The 19070-nt window shown below is 41.2% G+C and overlaps 1 non-coding gene across 1 annotated transcript; it reads left to right on the top strand.

The window, feature by feature from the left end:
• The first annotated feature begins 369 nt into the window (after nt 1-369).
• On the top strand, nt 370-476 carry LOC148875783 (small nucleolar RNA R71). Its single transcript, XR_016106287.1, has one exon. It is a non-coding gene; the product is annotated as a small nucleolar RNA R71 (small nucleolar RNA).
• The last annotated feature ends 18594 nt before the right edge of the window (nt 477-19070 follow it).

Raw genomic sequence — 19070 nt, 5'->3', positions numbered from 1 at the left:
TTAGCATTCTCATGGGAGACAAAAGGACTATTTAATTGACAATCAGAATTGGCATGTCCTATTTGTCCACATAAATTGCATGAGATGCTAGGTGTTGTATTAAAGGCTGCAATACTAAAATTATATAGTCTTTTATTTAAATTGGCTATTTGCGCAGATAAGGATGCAAAGGAATCAATGTGGTGTACTCCCCTCTGATTGGTTCGATCATTGCTCCACCGATAGCTGTTTGATGCCATCTCCTCCACTAAGTCATATGCTTCTTCTTGAGTTTTTCTCATGATTGTACCACTTGTGGCTGCATCAATAATGGAGCGATTAGAGGGGGTGATATCATTATAAAAAGTATGTATTTGTCACCAAATTGGTATCCCATGGTGAGGACACCTCCTAAGCATTTCCTTGAATCTTTCCCATGCTTCATACAGAGACTCCCTCTCAAATTGAGAAAAAGTGGTAATATCATTAATTAATTTTTCTGTTTTGGAGGGTGGAAAATATTTAGCCAAAAATTTCTGGGTTAAATCATTCCAAGTGGTGATGCTTTTGCAGGGAGTGAGTTGAGCCAATCTTTAGCTTTATCACGCAATGAAAAAGGTTATAATCTTAGCCTAATTGCATCATCACTAACTCCATTGTATTTAAATGTATCTCATATTTCAAGGAAGTTAATGATGTGTGCATTAGGGTCATCACTTGGTAACTCACTAATCTGAATACTAGTTTGGATCATTTGAATTGTTGTAGGTTTTATTTCAAAATTATTGGCATGGATGGTAGGCTTGCAAATGCTGGATGTCGCCCCATCAATGTTTGGACAAGCATAATCCAAGAGGGTGCGATTTCCTTCTGCCATCTCTCCTTCAATATCTATGGCTGGTTCGCAAATAACAACCTCTTCTCTTGATTTTCTTTTGTTGGCCCTTGGTAATAAGCGAAGGGTCCTTTCAATTTCTGGATTGAATTCAACTAGTAAATCTGAACCAGCAGAATTCGAACAAATAAATAAAAATAATATAAATAAATAAAAGAAAATAATAACAGAAATAAAATGTCCAAATTAATCAAGGTTAACAAATTATTTTAGGATTAAATCCCTAGCAACGGCGCCAAAAACTTGATAGCTATAAAAATATAACTCTAGCAAGTGTACTAGTTATCAAGTAGTATAATAATATCATTCCCATGGGGATTTAACAAAATAAGTATTAGAATCACAGTCTTCCATAATTATTTGGACAGTTGAAATTTAGATTTAAGGAAACAAGAACTAATAAAAGTTGGAAAATAAAAAAAAGGGTGATCACTAATCGAATATGCAGATGATGGAATCACTAGGACTTTTGATCAACCTAACCAATGCAATGAATATTGATGGGTCCAATTATCCAAGACTAATTGTTATTCCCATAAGCTGAGATTTTCACAATTTTATTTAATATTCTCTCTCGGGATATACTAAACCTACTCCCATCAGGTAACCCTTCGATCTCTCGAGTAGAGCTCTCAAGATGGAAGTGCATTAAGTCCAAGAAAACCATTAAATTTAGATGAATCATGTATATATATCTCTATATACCATTCAATTCACACTATGAATTATTCTATCAATTATGTGAATTTCTCTCTCAATTCATTCACATAACCCAAATCAATTAAGAGGTGGCCAAGCTCTTAATTGCATTAAGCACAATAATTCATAGACTAGAAATCACAATCTTGGATAAATCAAGAAAATAAAAATATATTCATTAACATGGTTAGGCTTTCCATAGCCCTAGCAAGAAACAAATCAGTTCATGATGGAAGAATTAAAACAAACAAAGGGGAAGAAAAAACTTTTGAATTCACCCATGGTGCTGAGACCTCTTCTTCTTGAAGTTTCTTGAATTCTTGAACCTTTCTTGAACCCTTTTTAAATGATTGCTTCTTGCTTCTTGATTCAAATCAGAAGTTGAATGATTGTGTGACCAAGTGATACCTCTAACTGGTCCACCCCCTCCTTCTTATAGATTAAAGGGGAGAGGGTGGTCTCCTCCTTTCTCTTGAAGTTGATCTTTACAAGAAATATAAAGTCCTATCCTAATTCTAACCCTATCTCTTTATCTCTTGAACTTAGTCCCTTTTTCACTCTAAGATTACATCAAGAATTTAGATCTCTAGAAGGATTCTTCTTAGTTTCTTGTTCTTGGATTGGTAATAGGCCTCCTTTGCGAATTGGGCTTCAGCCAGGCTTTTCTGTGAATTGGGCTTCAACTGTGGATTAGGCTTTCCTACAAAATTGCCCCGACTTTGGGCCTGGTTTAGACTTTGATGCATGCCGAATTTATGAAAGCCCAAAACATGACAGTTGTGACTTTTTCTCTTATCTTTCCAGTGAATCTTGAATTAGCCTATTCGGAGTTTGGAGACGCGAGTTAGGCCCAAATCATTAAACGATGTTGAAATTGTGAAAAATCAACCGATTTGTCTTTCTTTGCTCTTGATGCCTTCTTTCAAACCCTGGACCAAAATACAAGATATATGTGTCCAATTAGATGCTAATTTAGTATAAAAGACAAAATAATTGGGAATAAAAATATGATAAATTCTACTCTCATCAAGAATGATGTACATAATGACATTTATTGTAAATGAATAAAGTACATATTTGATTCATGTTATTGTGGTGTGTTTCTGTGTAATACCCTTAAACTAGACACTTATGAGACTCATGTTAGTTAAGAATGTTCACAGTCGTTGGATAAGTCTGGGGAGATTTATCCTACCAAGGCTGACATTGATGTGCTATCAAGTGTTGGGGTAGCCTGTCTCAACTGCCAGGGTGAGACCCGAGGTACATTCAGTGTAGGTTTACTTGAAACCTTGAACTGGACCAGATTTCCAATATTGCCCCAAGCCTTGGAGATTGATGGACAAAACTGGAAAGTTACACCTAACCCCTAGACTCGATTATGATACTGCACTAGGTGTCGGATTGGGCTATCTTTGATATGTCAATCAGTGAGATCCTTAAAGGGGGTCAAAACCTGGGTTGTTGGGACAGTCTGAGAATTCATCTGATTAGTTGATCATAGTGATAGGATCAACCCCTTTATCGGACAAAGGTAATGATCAGGGATGCACTCTCTCTGATGGAAACCAAGACTACCGCCAGCCGATTTCAATCGTTGAAATTTGTTTTGCAAAACATATTTATAAACAAACATACATATATATATTATGGTTTCAAAATATTTTGCAAAAGGTTTTAATTACCGAGATCCATGTGAGTAGAGAGTGCAGCACTGCTTCTTGCAACCGAGGGAGAGGTCCTTTCTTGTCGGGTAGTGTTTGATCATTATGGGCTGAGAGGTTAAGTGTAAGACCATTCAGGGTAATACGTGATGGGCTATGATGAGACCAAAAAGAACCCTATTTTTATCCTCTAATATTCACTCTTTTATATTTATTTATCACTTAAATGAACTCATTACTCTTGTATTTCGATTTAGGGCAATAAAGAAGGCAATTGGAAGAAAACAGGACAAATCGGGTGATTTTGCACAGTTTCGGTGACAGTCAGTAATCTGGGCCTAACTCTCAATTCCGGACACCGAATTAGACAATTCAAGAAGCATTAGAAATATGAAAAGAAGGCCCATAACTTTTATGTTTTGGGTTTTGACAGATTCGGCACGCATCGAGTACGAAAACGAGCCCAAAGTCGGAGCAAGTTCGCAGCTAGGCCCATTTCACAACTTAAGCCCAACTCGCAGAAGTAGCTGAAGCAGCCCAACTCGAATTCAAGAGTTAAGAGTCCGAATTTCGAATGTAATATCCAAGGAGAGATTTTTATCAGATCTAAAGTCTTGAATGTAATCCTAGAGAGATAAGAAGATTGAGATTAGAACATTAGGTAAGAGATAGGATAGGATAGGTTCAAGATAAGATCAAAACTCCCTAAGGATAAGATGATCTCCTAGAAGGAGTTGGAAAACAGCCCTCTCCTTTGGCTATATAAAGAGGGGGGTGAACCAGCTCTAGCAATCACTCATTCCAAAATCCAAGAGATCATCAAGAAGACCAAGAAGCAAGAAGGCAGTTCGGCTATGGAGAAGCAAAGCATGGAGATTGCGCAGATCATGAGTAGCTAAGCTTCTTTTTCTGGTTCAAGGGGGGAGGTTCGATTGTGCCATTGTGAGGTTCTGTAGTTATTTTATTTTCTTTCTTTTTAATTCAAATATTCATTGGTTCTTGTGCACATTTTTATTGGATGTTAATGTTAATTAATCTGACAAACTGAATTAATGTTGATTTTCCTACTGCTATCCATGATTTCGGTGATCCGTAATTGTCACGAATAATGGTACAAGTAGCAATTAGGTTGTTATCTTTTTGGGTCAATTGTTTGTGACAGCCTTTGACCAATGTTTTAACATGGTTCAACCTAAAAGAATCGATGGAATAAAATTCAGTAATTGCAGCTATCTCAATTATTGTTATTTTGGTTTAACTGTTTTCACAAATCTTAATGCTATCATTGTTTAACATGGAACGCTATCGTACCCAGTTGAGTGGTGATAAGTGTTGATCGAATGCTGGGTTTGGTCAACTGAATTAGGAAAACACAGGGTTTATTATGGCTATCCTAATAAATCTAAGGTTAAAGGCTTGAATTGCAAGAATGCTGAATTGTACCTAGGACCGATGGCCAATCGATTCAACCCGAACCCTTGAACCAGAATTCGGTAAGACTGATTTTCTCTTGTTTGTTTAGTTTGTTATTCTTTTAATTTTAGTTATTTAATATTCCCACACAATTACTTTATCCATTCGGCTAAGAGATTACTGATTTGCTCCCTATGGGATTCAACCTAGAACCACTTTTATTGCAAATATTTTATTGTGGGACTAGTACTAATTTTGAGGGCTTCAACAAACCCGTCAGGCTAATCTTGCATATGCCCACAATCCCTGGGTTTTTATAAGGTGGGTTGGCCCAAGGACAACTTAGTGTAAGTGCTGAGCCCATTAAGAGCCCATATGATGGGCTCAAGGGGTTCACTATCCATAACAGTGTATTCAGCCAGGCTTTTTAACAGAGGCTAGGCTGAATCCATGTGGCTGATGTGTAGATCAATGTTTGGGTCCCATGCCATACAAAGAAGCCCAACTAGGTAGCAGTTTGAGAGGCTAATGAGTACATAAGACTTATTGGGCCTAAAGCCCATTTTGAACTGGTTTAGTAAGACTAATTAAAGAAGGGTGGATCTGGGATTTGGATCAGCAGATAGGATAGGGTCTTACCCTATCCACTTAGAGAGTCTAGATCCAAATAGAAATTTGGATCTGAAAACCTCCTAATAAGATTAGGAGGTAGTTGATCTAATCTGCGGATAAGATAAGGACTTATCCTTACAACTTAAAGAGAGTCTAGATTCAAATAAGGATTTGAATCAGGAAACTCCTAATGGGATTAGGAGCTAATCTCTTTAAGTCTATAAAAGGAGGAGGGGGCGAACCATTCAGCTCAACCCAACATCTCATTCCCAAATATCAGATCTCAGTTCACACAGAGAGAAGACAACAATAGTGTGATTGCGCCATCTTCTCCTTGCACTCTCCTCCAGTTGCCACCTACTACAAGTTTAATCTCCAGTTTTGTTGGAGCGATCAAGAGTAGCTCTTGATATCAGTCTTTGGAGAAAGGCTGATCTAAAGTTGTGTTCACAGCCTCCATCAAATCCTTGCTGAAGGGTCGGTTCTTGGGAAGAACACTACTGATTTTGCTCCACCCTACTCTGTGTCATCTTTAGTGGGAGCAGTCTTTGGAGATTTTCTTTGGGCGTGAACACCTTCATTGGCAGATACTATTGTTAGACAATTTTGTATGCCCTTAGCTCCAATCAGTTTTGATGTAATTTTGACATTTAATGTAAATGAATAAAGTGCATGTTTGATTCATGTTGTGTGGTATGTTTTTGTGTAAGACCCTTAAACTGGACACTTAATGAGACTCGTGTTAGTTTAGAATGTTCACAGCCGTTGGATAAGTCTAAGGAGATTTATCCTGCCAAGGTTGACACTGGTGTGCTGCCAAGTGTTAGGGTGGCCTATCTCAGCTGCCAGGGTGAGGCCCAAAGCACATGCAGTGTAGGATTAATTGAATCTTTGAACTGGACCAGATTTTCAGTATTGCCCTGGACCTTGGTGATTGATGGACAAAACTGAAAAGTTACACCTGACCCCTAGACTCGATTATGATACTGCATTAGCTGTCAGACTGGGCTGTCTTTGATTCACCTGAGTGGGTGATCATAGTGACAGGATCAGCCCCTTTATCGGGAAAGGTAATAATCAGGGATGCACTCTCGCTGATGGAAACAAAACTACCGGCAGTTGATTCAATCGTTGGAATTTTGTTTTGCAAAATTTATATATATGATATATAGATATGTAAGGTTTCAAAATGTTTGCAAATGGTTTTAAATCCCGGGATCCATATGAGCAAAGAGTGCAACACTGTTCCATGTAGCCGAGGGAGAGGTCCTCTCTTCTCGGGTAGTGTTTGATCATTATGGGCTGAGAGGTTAAGTGTAAGGCCATTTTGGGTTACACCTTATGGGCAAATCTTGCATCTGCCCACAATCCTTGGGTTTTTATAAGATGGCTTAGCCCAGGGACCACTTAGTGTAAGTGTTGGGCCCATAGAGTCCATGTGATGGGCTTAGGGGGTTCACTGGTCTCTCCAGTTAATTCGGCTAATTCTTGTAACAAATGCTGGGCCGAACCCATGTGGCTGATGTGTAGATTGAAAGACTGGTAGGATCCATCTAATGGACGCCATAAAGGTTGCGGAATGGGTGGGCGAATTTCAAAAAAAATTTCCTACGTTCTCCCAACTGGGAATCATATTCCCTAAATTTAGAATACAATATTCAAGGATCCTACTTGAACCATAATCAAACCAGATCTGTACCAAAAGATAAATGGGAGGAATATACCTAATCCGGAGAAGCAGTATCTCCCAAAGTTGGTGTTCACGCCCAAAGAATGCTCCAAGATCCGTTCCTGCTGAAGATGACACAACTGTGAATGGAACAGAACCAGTAGGGTGCGTCCTACACACTGGATCCTTCACAAGAATCCTCTGAAAGTACTAAACACTGAATCTTTTTCAGTCTTTCTTGCAAGACTGATGTCAAGAACAGATTTCTTGACTTTCTTTTCTGCAAAGATCTAATCTTGCAATGGCAGATGGCGGCGACAGGAGGAGATCTCCAAAAATGAAAAATGATGAACTGCTTTTTCTCTTTTTCTGGAGAGTATGAGATCTGATCTCAATTCGCAGGAGATATCCTATCTTGCGATTTTTTCTTGGTTCGAAATCTCCTCCTTTCTTCTTGATTAAGAAACCTCCGTATTAGGAGTTATCCCAATCCAAATCAATAATTGGATAGGGGATAATCTTAATCCTTTCTGCAGATAGAGTTAGCTTACTCCTGATCTTATCAGGTGGTTACCAGATTCAAATCTAATTTGAATTTGGTCTCTAAGAGTGGATAAGGCTAAAGGCCCAATCCTTTTACTAACTTTAATCTCAAATTCGCCCCATGGATGGGTGATCATATCAGCCCACCTCAAAATGGGCTTTTGGCCCATTAAGTGTTCAGTGTCTAATTACTTTCCAATCTACTGCCCAGTTGGACTTCTTTGTATGGCGTGGGACCCAAGAATTAATCTACACACCAGCCACATGGGTTCGGCCCAACCTGTAAAACAAGGCCCAGCCGAATTCACTGAAAAACTCAATGAACCCCATGATTCCATCATATGGACCCTATGGGCCCAACACTTACATTAAGTGGTCCCTAGGCCAAGCCATCTTATAAAAACCCAGGGACTGTGGGCAGGTGCAAGATTAGCCCATCAGGTATTATCCTCAATGGTCTTACACTTAACCTCTCAGCCCTTAATGATCAAGCACTGCCCGACAAGAGAGGACCTCTCCCTCGGCTGCAAAGAACAGTGCCACACTCTCCTCTCACATGGATCCCGGGAATTAAAACCATTTGCAAACAATTCGAAACCGTACATATATATATAAATATATTAATTTTGTAAAACAAAATTCCAACGATTGAAATCAACTGCCGGCAGTTTGGTTTCCATCAGAGAGAGTGCATTCCTGATCATTACCCTTTGTCCGACAAAGTGTCTGATTCTGTCACTATGATCACCCACTCAGATGAATTCTCAAACTGCCCCAACATACCCAGGTTTTGATCCCCGCTAAGGATCTCACTGATTGGCATATCAAAGGCAGCCTGATCCAACACCTAGTGAAATGTCATAATCGAGTCTAGGGGTCAGGTGTAACTTACCAGTTTTGCCCATCTATCTCCAAGGTCCAGGGCAATACTGGAAATCTGGTCCGGTTCAAGGATTCAAGTAATCCCATACTGCATGTGCCTCGGGTCTTACCCTGATGGCTGAGACAGGCCATCCCAACACTTGGTGGCACAACAGCATCAGCCTTGGCAGGATAAATCTCCCCAGACTTATCCAACGGCTGTGAACATTTAAAACTAACACGAGTCTCTATAAATGTCCAGTTTTAGGGTTTTACACAAAATTAAACCAAACAACATGAATCAAACATGCACTTTATTTATTTCCACTAAATAACAAAAGTACATCAAATCAGATTGAAGCTAAGGGCATACAAAACTGTCTAACAATTAATGACTACTAGGTGTATGGGCTGAATCGCAGATAGCAGTTCGGCCCATACTGCTTATCTCACAATAATGGGCCTTTTGCAGTTTTAACCCTTTAAAACTGGGCTTTACAGGTGGGCCGAATTAATCCTTGTAATTAAACATCAGATTTGGAACAGCAAGTGTGAGAAATACAAACTGAAAAAGATTCCTTATCGAACCCCAGATTCGGTCCAGACAGTTTTGGTCCAATCTAGTCCGAGAGGATCCAAAACTGATTTTCATTTCAAGAATTAATTCATGAAAGATCTGAAATTAATAATCTTGATTTCAAACAATCACAAATCAAACTATGGACTGTTCGCACCACCTGCAAAACAAAGGTTAATCACAAGGGTTGCGATTTCTCCAACTGCAAACCTCCAGCGCCGCCTTCTTCTTCCTTCTTCTTTAAACAAGAAAAATAACAGAAATCCTATTTCTATAAATTACATTCTTGATCAAATCCTATACATTCAGTCTAAAAATAAGAAAAAATTATTTACAAACCGAATATAAATAAATAGAAAGAAAAATGGTGCGCAGACTATCTGTGCCAAAACTGCACTGCGATCTCCAGGTTCGAACAGTCCATTAAATCAAAATAAATAAAGAACAATTCTAAATAAATTTTGGATTTAATAAAATTAATTTCAGATCAATCGCCCTTAACAAGAAACAATTTCTTGAAAAAGAAAACAATCTGCGCAAATCTTGAAAGAACACCTTCTATCCATCTGCGCAGGGTCAGATCTGATTTTCTTTTGGTTCAAGATTCGAACCTGTGGCTCTGATGCCATTGAAAGAATGGTAGGATCCATTTAATGGACGCCATAAAGGTTGTGGAATGGGTGGGCGAATTTCAACAAAAAATTCCTACCTTTTTCCCAACTGGGAATCATATTCCCTAAGTTTAGAATACAATATTCAAGGATCCTACTTGAACCATAATCCAACCAGATCTATACCAAAAGATAAATGGGAGGAATATACCTGATCCGTAGAAACAGTATCTCCCAAAGTTGGTGTTCACACCCAAAGAATGCTCCAAGATCCGTTCCTGCTGAAGATGACACAGCTGTGAATGGAACAGAACCAGCAGGGTGCGTCCTACACACTGGATCCTTCACAAGAATCCTCTGAAAGTACTAAACACTGAATCTTTTTCAGTCTTTCTTGCAAGACTGATGTCAAGAACAGATTTCTTGACTTTCTTTTCTGCAAAGATCTAATCTAGCAATGGAAGATGGCGGCGGCAGGAGGAGATCTCCAAAAACGAAAAAGGCTGAACTGCTTTTTCTCTTTTTCTGGAGAGTATGAGATCTGATCTCAATTCCCAGGAGATATCCTATCTTGCAATTTTTTCTTGGTTTGAAATCTCCTCCTTTCTTCTTGATTAAGAAACCTCCTTATTAGGAGTTATCCCAATCCAAATCAGTCTTTGGATAGGGGATAATCTTAATCCTTTCTGCAGATAGAGTTAGCTTACTCCTGATCTTATCAGGAGGTTACCAGATTCAAATCTAATTTGAATTTGGTCTCTAAGAGTGGATAAGGCTAAAGGCCCAATCCTTTTACTAACTTTAATCTCAAATTTGCCCCATGGATGGGTGATCATATCATCCCACCTCGAAATGGGCTTTTGGCCCATTAAGTGTTCAGTGTCTAATTACTTTCCAATCTGCTGCCCAGTTGGGCTTCTTTGTATGGCGTGGGACCCAAGCATTGATCTACACACCAGCCACATGGGTTCGGCCCAGCCTCTAAAACAAGGCCCAGCTGAATTCACTGAAAAACTCAATGAACCCCTTGAGTCCATCATATGGACCCTATGGGCCCAACACTTACATTAAGTGGTCCCTGGGCCAAGCCATCTTATAAAAACCCAGGGATTGTGGGCAGGTGCAAGATTAGCCCATCAAGTATTATCCTCAATGGTCTTACACTTAACCTCTCAGCCCTTAATGATCAAGTACTGCCCAACAAGAGAGGACCTCTCCCTCGGCTGCAAGGAACAGTGCCGCACTCTCCTCTCACATGGATCCCGGGAATTAAAACCATTTGCAAACAATTCGAAACCGTACATATATATATAAATATATTAATTTTGTAAAACAAAATTCCAACGATTGAAATCAACTGCCGGCAGTTTGGTTTCCATCAGAGAGAGTGCATTCCCGATCATTACCCTTTGTCCGACAAAGTGGCTGATTCTGTCACTATGATCCCCCACTCAAATGAATTCTCAAACTGCCCCAACATACCCAGGTTTTGATCCCCGCTAAGGATCTCACTGATTGGCATATCAAAGGCAGCCTGATCCAACACCTAGTGAAATGTCATAATCGAGTCTAGGGGTCAGGTGTAACTTACCAGTTTTGCCCATCTATCTCCAAGGTCCAGGGCAATACTGGAAGTCTGGTCCGGTTCAAGGATTCAAGTAATCCCATACTGCATGTGCCTCGGGTCTTACCCTGATGGCTGAGACAGGCCATCCCAACACTTGGTGGCACACCAGCATCAGCCTTGGCAGGATAAATCTCCCCAGACTTATCCAACGGCTGTGAACATTTAAAACTAACACGAGTCTCTATAAATGTCCAATTTTAGGGTTTTACACAAAATTAAACCAAACAACATGAATCAAATATGCACTTTATTTATTTCCACTAAATAACAAAAGCATATCAAATCAGATTGAAGCTAAGGGCATACAAAAACTGTCTAACACACTGTCCATAACAGTGTATTCGGTCAGGCCTTGTAACAAAGGCTGGGCTAAACCCATGTGGCTGATGTGTAGATCAATGTTTGGGTCCCACACCATACAAGGAAGCCCAACTAGGTAGCAGTTTGGAAGGTTTAATGAATACATAACCCTAAATGGGCCTTAAGCCCATTTCGAACTGGGCTAATTTGATTTGTCTTTAAGGGGCGAATTCTGATATAAGATCAGCTGATAAGATTGGGCCCACACCCTATCCACTCAGAGATCCCAAGATCTAAATGAGATTTAGATTTGGAAACTTCCTAATTAGATTAGGAGCTGGCTTATATAATCTATAGATAAGATAAGGTTTATCACTTATCTTAAAGGGACTACTAATCCAGATATGATTTGGGTTAGCAACTCCTAATGGCATTAGGAGCTGATCCCTTTAAGTCTATAAAAGGAAGAGGGTGCGGCAGCCTTTAGACACACAATCACCAGCAACAGTCTTGTCTTCAGAGTTGAGATCACAAAGGAGAGAATTCTGTACCCTACAAATTCTCTCTAGCCGCCTCCTTCCTACAACCGCCGCCTATAGCAGTTCGATCTCCATTGCTTGGGAGAAATCAAGATCAGATCTTGATTCCAATCTTTTGGAGAAAATATTGGTAGGAGTTGTATTCACTAGCCGCCGTGGTGATTCTTGGGAAGAATCAAGTTCTTAGGAAGGACACTGCTGATTCTGCTCCACCCTGCACTGCACCATCTTCAGTGGGAGTAGATTTTGGTTTCTGCCTTGGGCGTGAACACCTCCGTTGAGAGATATTATTTCTCTGTATCAAGTATTATCTCTCTCTCCTCCTTTTGGTTCAGATCTGGTTCAGTTTATGGTTCAAGAATGATCCTTGAAAATATGATTTTCTAAATAGGGAATTCGATTCTCAGTTGAAGGGAAAGAAAAATTTTTGAAATTCGCCCCCCTTTTGTTCCGCAATCTTGGGCGTCCATATGATGGGAGGAGAAAAACTCCCTTGCCCGGTGTTACATCATTGCCTCCTTAGACAACCCGATACAGAGGCAGTTCGATCAGATCGAACCTGCCAAAGACATATTGGACTGTCTAAAGACAATGTATGAAGAGCAGAATCGTTCTACTCGACAAAAGGTCTTGAAACAGTTCATGACCGCTCAAATGTCCAAGGGTCAACAAGTTCACATCCATTGTCTTCAGATGATGGGATACATCAACGAACTGGAGGCTCTTGGATCCGGGCTGGACCTTGCTACCCAGATAGATGCTATCCTTAACTCTTTGCCTCCTTCCTTTAATCCGTTCATCATGAACTATAACATGAACAAGCTGAATGTTATCTTACAAGAGCTCAACAATATGTTGCAAAGAGCTGAAGAACTGATTAGAAAGGATGAGCCTGTAGCCATGCTTGTTGAAGCTGGCAAGATAGGCAAGAGAAAGAGGAAGGCAAAGAAGCCTCAGAAGAAAGCCACTAAGAGCAAGAAGCAGAAGAAAGACAAAGCATCGGATGCCTGACACTTCTGCAAGAAGACCGGCCACTGGAAAAGGAACTGTCCTGCCTACCTGGAATCCAAGACAGGTAATTTCGAAACTTGTGTTATAGAAACCAATTTGTTGGTAGCTAATGCATCCTGGTGTATTGAATCCAGGGCTTCAACTCATGCTTGTAACTCACTGTAGGGGTTCAAGGTAAGCAGAAGGCTGAGTGAAGGAGAAGTCACACTCTACTTGGGGACTACTGCAACTGTTGCAACCGCGGCCATAAGAACCGTGGAATTAATTTTTAGAGAAGGAATAATTGTACTGAAAGACTGTCTTTATGTTCAAAATTTAAGGAGAAATTTGATTTCTGTCTCAAAACTGTGTGCAGATGGTTATTCTGTCTTCTTTAGTAATACAATTACTATTAAAAGAAACAATAGATTCATCGCATACGGGGAACTAGAGAACGGTCTCTATGTTCTACATCCTTCTCTAGAAACTAACATAACCGAAACTACATCGGCTGAAATCCCTAAGAAGAGAGCTCGTGATACAGTTAATCCCACGTGTCTGTGGCATTATCGACTTGGCCACATCGGTGTTGACCGAATCACAAGGTTGGTAAAGGATGGTCCTTTGGATTTTCTAACTGTAGAAGATCTTCCCACTTGTGAGCCTTGCTTGCAAGGCAAGATGATGAAACGACCATTTAACGGTAAGCGTGAAAGATGTACGGGCACACTTGACCTAATACATACTGATGTATGTGGTCCCCTGAGTGTTAGGACACGAAATCAACACGTGAATTTCATGACCTTCACAGATGATTTTTCACGATACGGTTACATGTACCTATTGAGACACAAGTCTGAATCCTTTGAAAAGTTCAAAGAGTTTAGACAAGAGGTCGAGAAACAGTTAGGGAGAGAAATTAAGGCCCTTCGATCAGATCGAGGTGGCGAGTACCTCTCTGACGAATTCAGGGACTACTTAGAGGACAATGGGATAGTATCACAATTAGCTCCTCCTGCTACACCACAACTTAACGGTGTTTCAGAGAGGAGGAATAGGACCTTATTGGATATGGTCCGGTCGCTTCTCATACACTCAGAGTTACCCACATCCTTTTGGGGTTACGCATTAGAGACTGCGATTTATGTGCTGAATCAGGTTCCAACCAAATCGGTTCCCAATACTCCATATGAACTTTGGACCGAAAAGAAACCAAGTGTCAGACACTTGAAGATTTGGGGTTGTCCAGCACACGTTAAGAGAACGAGTGTAGACAAGTTGGAATCCAAGACCAGCCATTGCCTATTTGTAGGCTACCCAAAAGGCTCTGTAGGTTACCTATTCTTTGACCCAAGTGAGCAGAAAGTGTTCTGCAGTCATAATGCGCAATTCTTGGAAACCGACTATATCTTGGACACCCATCGTCAGGAAGTTGTTCTTGATGATGAGAGCTTAGGAGCAATGGGAGATGTCCCACAAGTTCCAGGTAGTGACCAACCTAGAAGATCCACTCGGGTATCCAGGCCACCAGTCCGTTATGGTTATGACCAGGATAGTTACCTGGTGGAAACTTTGACTAGTGAGGTGGATCCCGTGACTTACACGGAAGCTGTGTTGAACATAGATTCCCAGAAGTGGGTGGAGGCCATGAGAGCAGAGATGGACTTAATGGAGACCAATGGAGTCTGGACTCTAGTAGATCCACCCTCTGTGGTAAAAGCAATTGGTTGCAAATGGATTTACAAGAGGAAGAAGGGCCCCGATGGTAGGGTTGAGACCTTCAAAGCTCATCTAGTGGGAAAAGAGTACACTCAGAAAGAGGGCATCGATTATGAGGAAACCTTTTCGCCTGTGGCCATGCTTAAATCCATTAGGATCCTGCTAGCTGTAGCAGCATACCATGATTATGAGATTTGGCAAATGGATGTCAAAACTGCATTCCTGAATGGGGATCTTACTGAAGATATCTATATGCAGCAGCCGCAAGGCTTCATTGCTGCAGGTCAGGAAAACATGGTATGTAAACTTAATAGATCCATTTATCGACTTAAGCAAGATTCTAGAAGTTGGAACATCCGTTTTGACTCTGCCGTCAAATCATTTGACTTCGAGCAGAATCCGGATGAACCCTGTGTTTACAGGAAGTATAGTGGAGATAAGGTTAACTTCTTGGTTCTATATGTAGATGACATTCTACTCATTGGGAATGATGTAGGTATGTTAACTACGGTGAAAGTATGGCTATCACAGCAGATCTCCATGAAAGATCTTGGAGAAGCCTCCTATATACTGGGTCTTCGACTCTATAGAGATAGATCAAAGCGGATAATAGGATTATCCCAATTTGCTTATATTGACAAAATAGTCAAGAGATACAGCATGGAAAACTCCAAGAAAGGAAATGTTCCTTTTAGGCACGGAGTCACTCTTTCCAAGAAGATGTCTCCCAAGACTTCTGAGGAGATTGATGGCATGAAAGACATTCCCTATGCCTCTGCTGTAGGGAGTATCATGTATGCCATGCTGTGCACTCCTCCTAACATAGCTCAGGCAGTGAGTGTAGTAAGCAGATTTCAGGCCAACCCAGGGCAGGAGCATTGGACTGCTGTGAAAAACATACTTAAGTACCTTCGAAGGACAAAAGAGTTTTGTCTAGTATTCGACGGTAGCTCACTACAGATCCAAGGGTATACAGATGCTGATTTCCAGTCAGACCCAGATGATAGAAAGTCTACATCTGGATATGTTTTCATGATAGGGTCGTGTGTTGTTTGCTGGAAATGCAGCAAACAGGGGTCCACTGCAGACTCCACGACCGAGGCCGAGAACATTGCCGCAAGAGAGGCTGCCAAAGAAGCCGTATGGATGAAGAAGCTCATTCATGAGTTGGGAGTAGTTCTGTCTGACACATCACCCATTCCATTGTTGTGTGACAACAATGGAGCCATTGCTCAGGCTAAGGAGCCATGAGCCCACTTGAAGTCAAAGCACATCGAGAGGAAGTACCACGTACTGTGGGAGATTGTTGGTAGAGGGGGACGTCCTGATTCAGAAGGTAGCGTCAGTGGAAAATGTAGCAGACCCATTGACAAAGCCACTATCACAGAAAGTGTTTGAGAAACACGTGGAAAGCATAGGACTCCAGCTACTACCTGATTGGACCTAAGTGCAAGTGCATATTTGATTCATGTTCCCTTGGTATGTTTCTGTGTAATACCCTTAAACTGGACACTTATTGAGACTCGTGTTAGTTTAGAATGTTCACAGCCAGTGGGTCGGTCTGGGGAGACCTATCCAGACAAGGCTGACACTATGGTGCCACCAAGTCGGTCGGGGTGGCTTGTCTCAGCTGCCAGGATGAGACCCTAGGCACATACATTGTGGGATTAATAGAATCTTTGAACTGCACCAGATTTCCAGTATTGCCCTGGACTTTGGAGATTGATGGGCAAAACTGGAAATTTACACCCGACCCCTAGACTTGATTATGATACTGCACTAGGTGTCGGATCGGGCTGTCTTTGATGTACCAATCAGTGAGATCCTTAGCGGGGGTCAAAACCTGGGTATGTTGGGACAATCCGAGAATTCATCTGAGTGGGTGATCATAGTGACAAGATCATCCCCTTTGTCGGACAAAGGTAATGATCGGGGATGCACTCTCACTGTTGGAAACCAAGACTGCCGGCAACCGATTTCAACCGTTGAGATTTGTTTTGGAAAGTATATTTTATATAAGATATAAAAGTATATATATTATGGTTTCTAAAATGTTTGCAAAAGGTTTTAATTCCCGGGATCCATATAAGTGGAGAGTGCAACACTGTTCCTTGCAGCCGAGGGAAAGGTCCTCTTTTGTCGGGCAGTGTATGACCATTATGGGCTGAGAGGTTAAGTCTAAGACCATTGAGGATAATACCTGATGGGCTAATCTTGCATCTGCCCACAGTCCCTGGGTGTTGCAAGGTGGCTTGGCCCAGGGACCACTTAGGGTAAGTGTTGGGCCCATAGAGCCCATTTGATGGGTTTCAGGGGGTGCACTGTCTTAACAGTGTATTCGACCAGGCCTTGTAACAAAGGCTAGGCCAAACCCATGTGGCTGATGTGTAGATCAATGCTTGGGTCCCACGCCATACAAGGAAGCCCAACTGGGCAGCAGTTAGGAAGGTTAAGTGAGCACATAAGCTTGATGGGTCAGAAGCCCATTTCGAACTGGGCTATTTATTTAGTTAATTAAAGGGGCGAATTCTGAGATGGATTAGCAGATAGGATAGGGTCTTAATCCTATCCACTCAGAGAGTCCAGATCGGAATGTGATTCAGATCTAGAAACCTCCTAATGGGATTAGGATAAAGCCAATATAATCTGCAGATAAGATAAGGGTTTAACCTTATCACTAGAAGAGAAGGCTGATTCAAATATGATTTGGATAAACACCTCCTAATGGGATTAGGAGCTGATCTTTTCAAGGTAACAAAAAGAAGGAGGGGGAAGCAGCCTTGAGAGACACCAAGAAACACATCAGATCCTCTTTAGTGCTGAAATCAAGAAGAGAGAATTCTGCACCCTGCGAATACTCGCTTGCCGCCTCCCTGCTCTTGCCGCCCTGTTTACCAGTTCGATCTCCAGCTGTGGGAGAAGTCAAGATTGGGTCTTGACATCAGTTCTTTGAGAACGGATTGAAAAGGGAAGCTGTGCTCACGTTCCATCCTGCTGTTTCTTGTGAAGGACAGAGTTCTTGGGGAAGAACACTGCTGATTCTGCTCCATCCTGCACTACGCCATCTTCAATGGGAGCAATCTTTGGATCCTTCCTTGGGCGTGAACACCTTCGTTGGGATATATTACTCTCCGTATCAAGTATCTTTCTCTCCCATTCCTTTTGGTTCAGATCTGGTTCAGTTTAAGGTTCAAGATTTATCCTTGAAAATATGATTTTCTAATTAGGGAATGTGATTCCTAGTTGAAGTGAGAGAAAAATTTTTGAAATTCGCCCCTTATTCCGCATTCTTTGGGTGTCCATGTGATGGATCTCTCAACCCTTCACTTAGGGTAAGTGTTTGGTCCATAGAGCCCATCTGATGGGTTTCAGGGGGTGCACTGTCCATAACAGTGTATTCGGCCAGGCCTTGTAACAAAGGCTGGGCTGAACCCATGTGGCTGATGTATAGATCAATGTTTGGGTCCCACGCCATACAAGGAAGCCCAACTGGGCAGCAGTTTGAAAGGTTTAATGAATACATAACCCTAAGTGGGCCTTAAGCCCATTTCAAACTGGGCTAATTTGATTAGTCTTTAAGGGGCGAATTCTGAGATAAGATCAGCTGATAAGATTGGGCCCACACCCTATCCACTCAGAGAGTCCAAGATCTAAATGAGATTTAGATTTGGAAACTTCCTAATTAGATTAGGAACTGGCTTATCTAATCTGTAGATAAGATAAGGTTTATCACTTATCTTAAAGGGACTACTAATCCATATATGATTTGGGTTAGCAACTCCTAATGGGATTAGAAGCTGATCCCTTTAAGTCTATAAAAGGAAGAGGGTGTGGCAGTCTTTAGACACACAATCACCAGCAACAGTCTTGTCTTCAGAGTTGAGATCACAAAGGAGAGAATTCTACACCCTGCAAATTCTCTCTAGCCGCCTCCTTCCTACAGCCGCCGCCTATAGCAGTTCGATCTCCATTGCTTGGGAGAAATCAAGATCAGATCTTGATTCCAATCTTTTGGAGAAAGATTGGTAGGAGTTGTATTCACTAGCCGCCTAGGTGTTTCTTGGGAAGAATCAAGTTCTTAGGAAGGACACTACTGATTCTGCTCCACCCTGCACTGCGCCATCTTCAGTGGGAGCATATTTTGGTTTCTACCTTGGGCATGGACACCTCCGTTGAGAGATATTATTTCTCTGTATCAAGTATTATCTCTCTCTCCTCCTTTTGGTTCAGATCTGGTTCAGTTTATGGTTCAAAAATGTTCCTTGAAAATATGATTTTCTAAATAGGGAATTCGATTCTCAGTTGAAGGGAAAGAAAAATTTTTGAAATTCGCCCCCCTTTTGTTCCGCAATCTTGGGCGTCCATATGATGG

The sequence above is a fragment of the Nelumbo lutea genome, chromosome 1 (genome assembly GCF_056320005.1).
Source record: "Nelumbo lutea isolate HS-2025 chromosome 1, American lotus-T2T, whole genome shotgun sequence".
In the NCBI taxonomy this organism is placed as follows: domain Eukaryota; kingdom Viridiplantae; phylum Streptophyta; class Magnoliopsida; order Proteales; family Nelumbonaceae; genus Nelumbo; species Nelumbo lutea.
The sequence above is the reverse complement of the archived record's forward strand: the minus strand, read 5'-3'. Positions and strand labels throughout refer to the sequence as shown.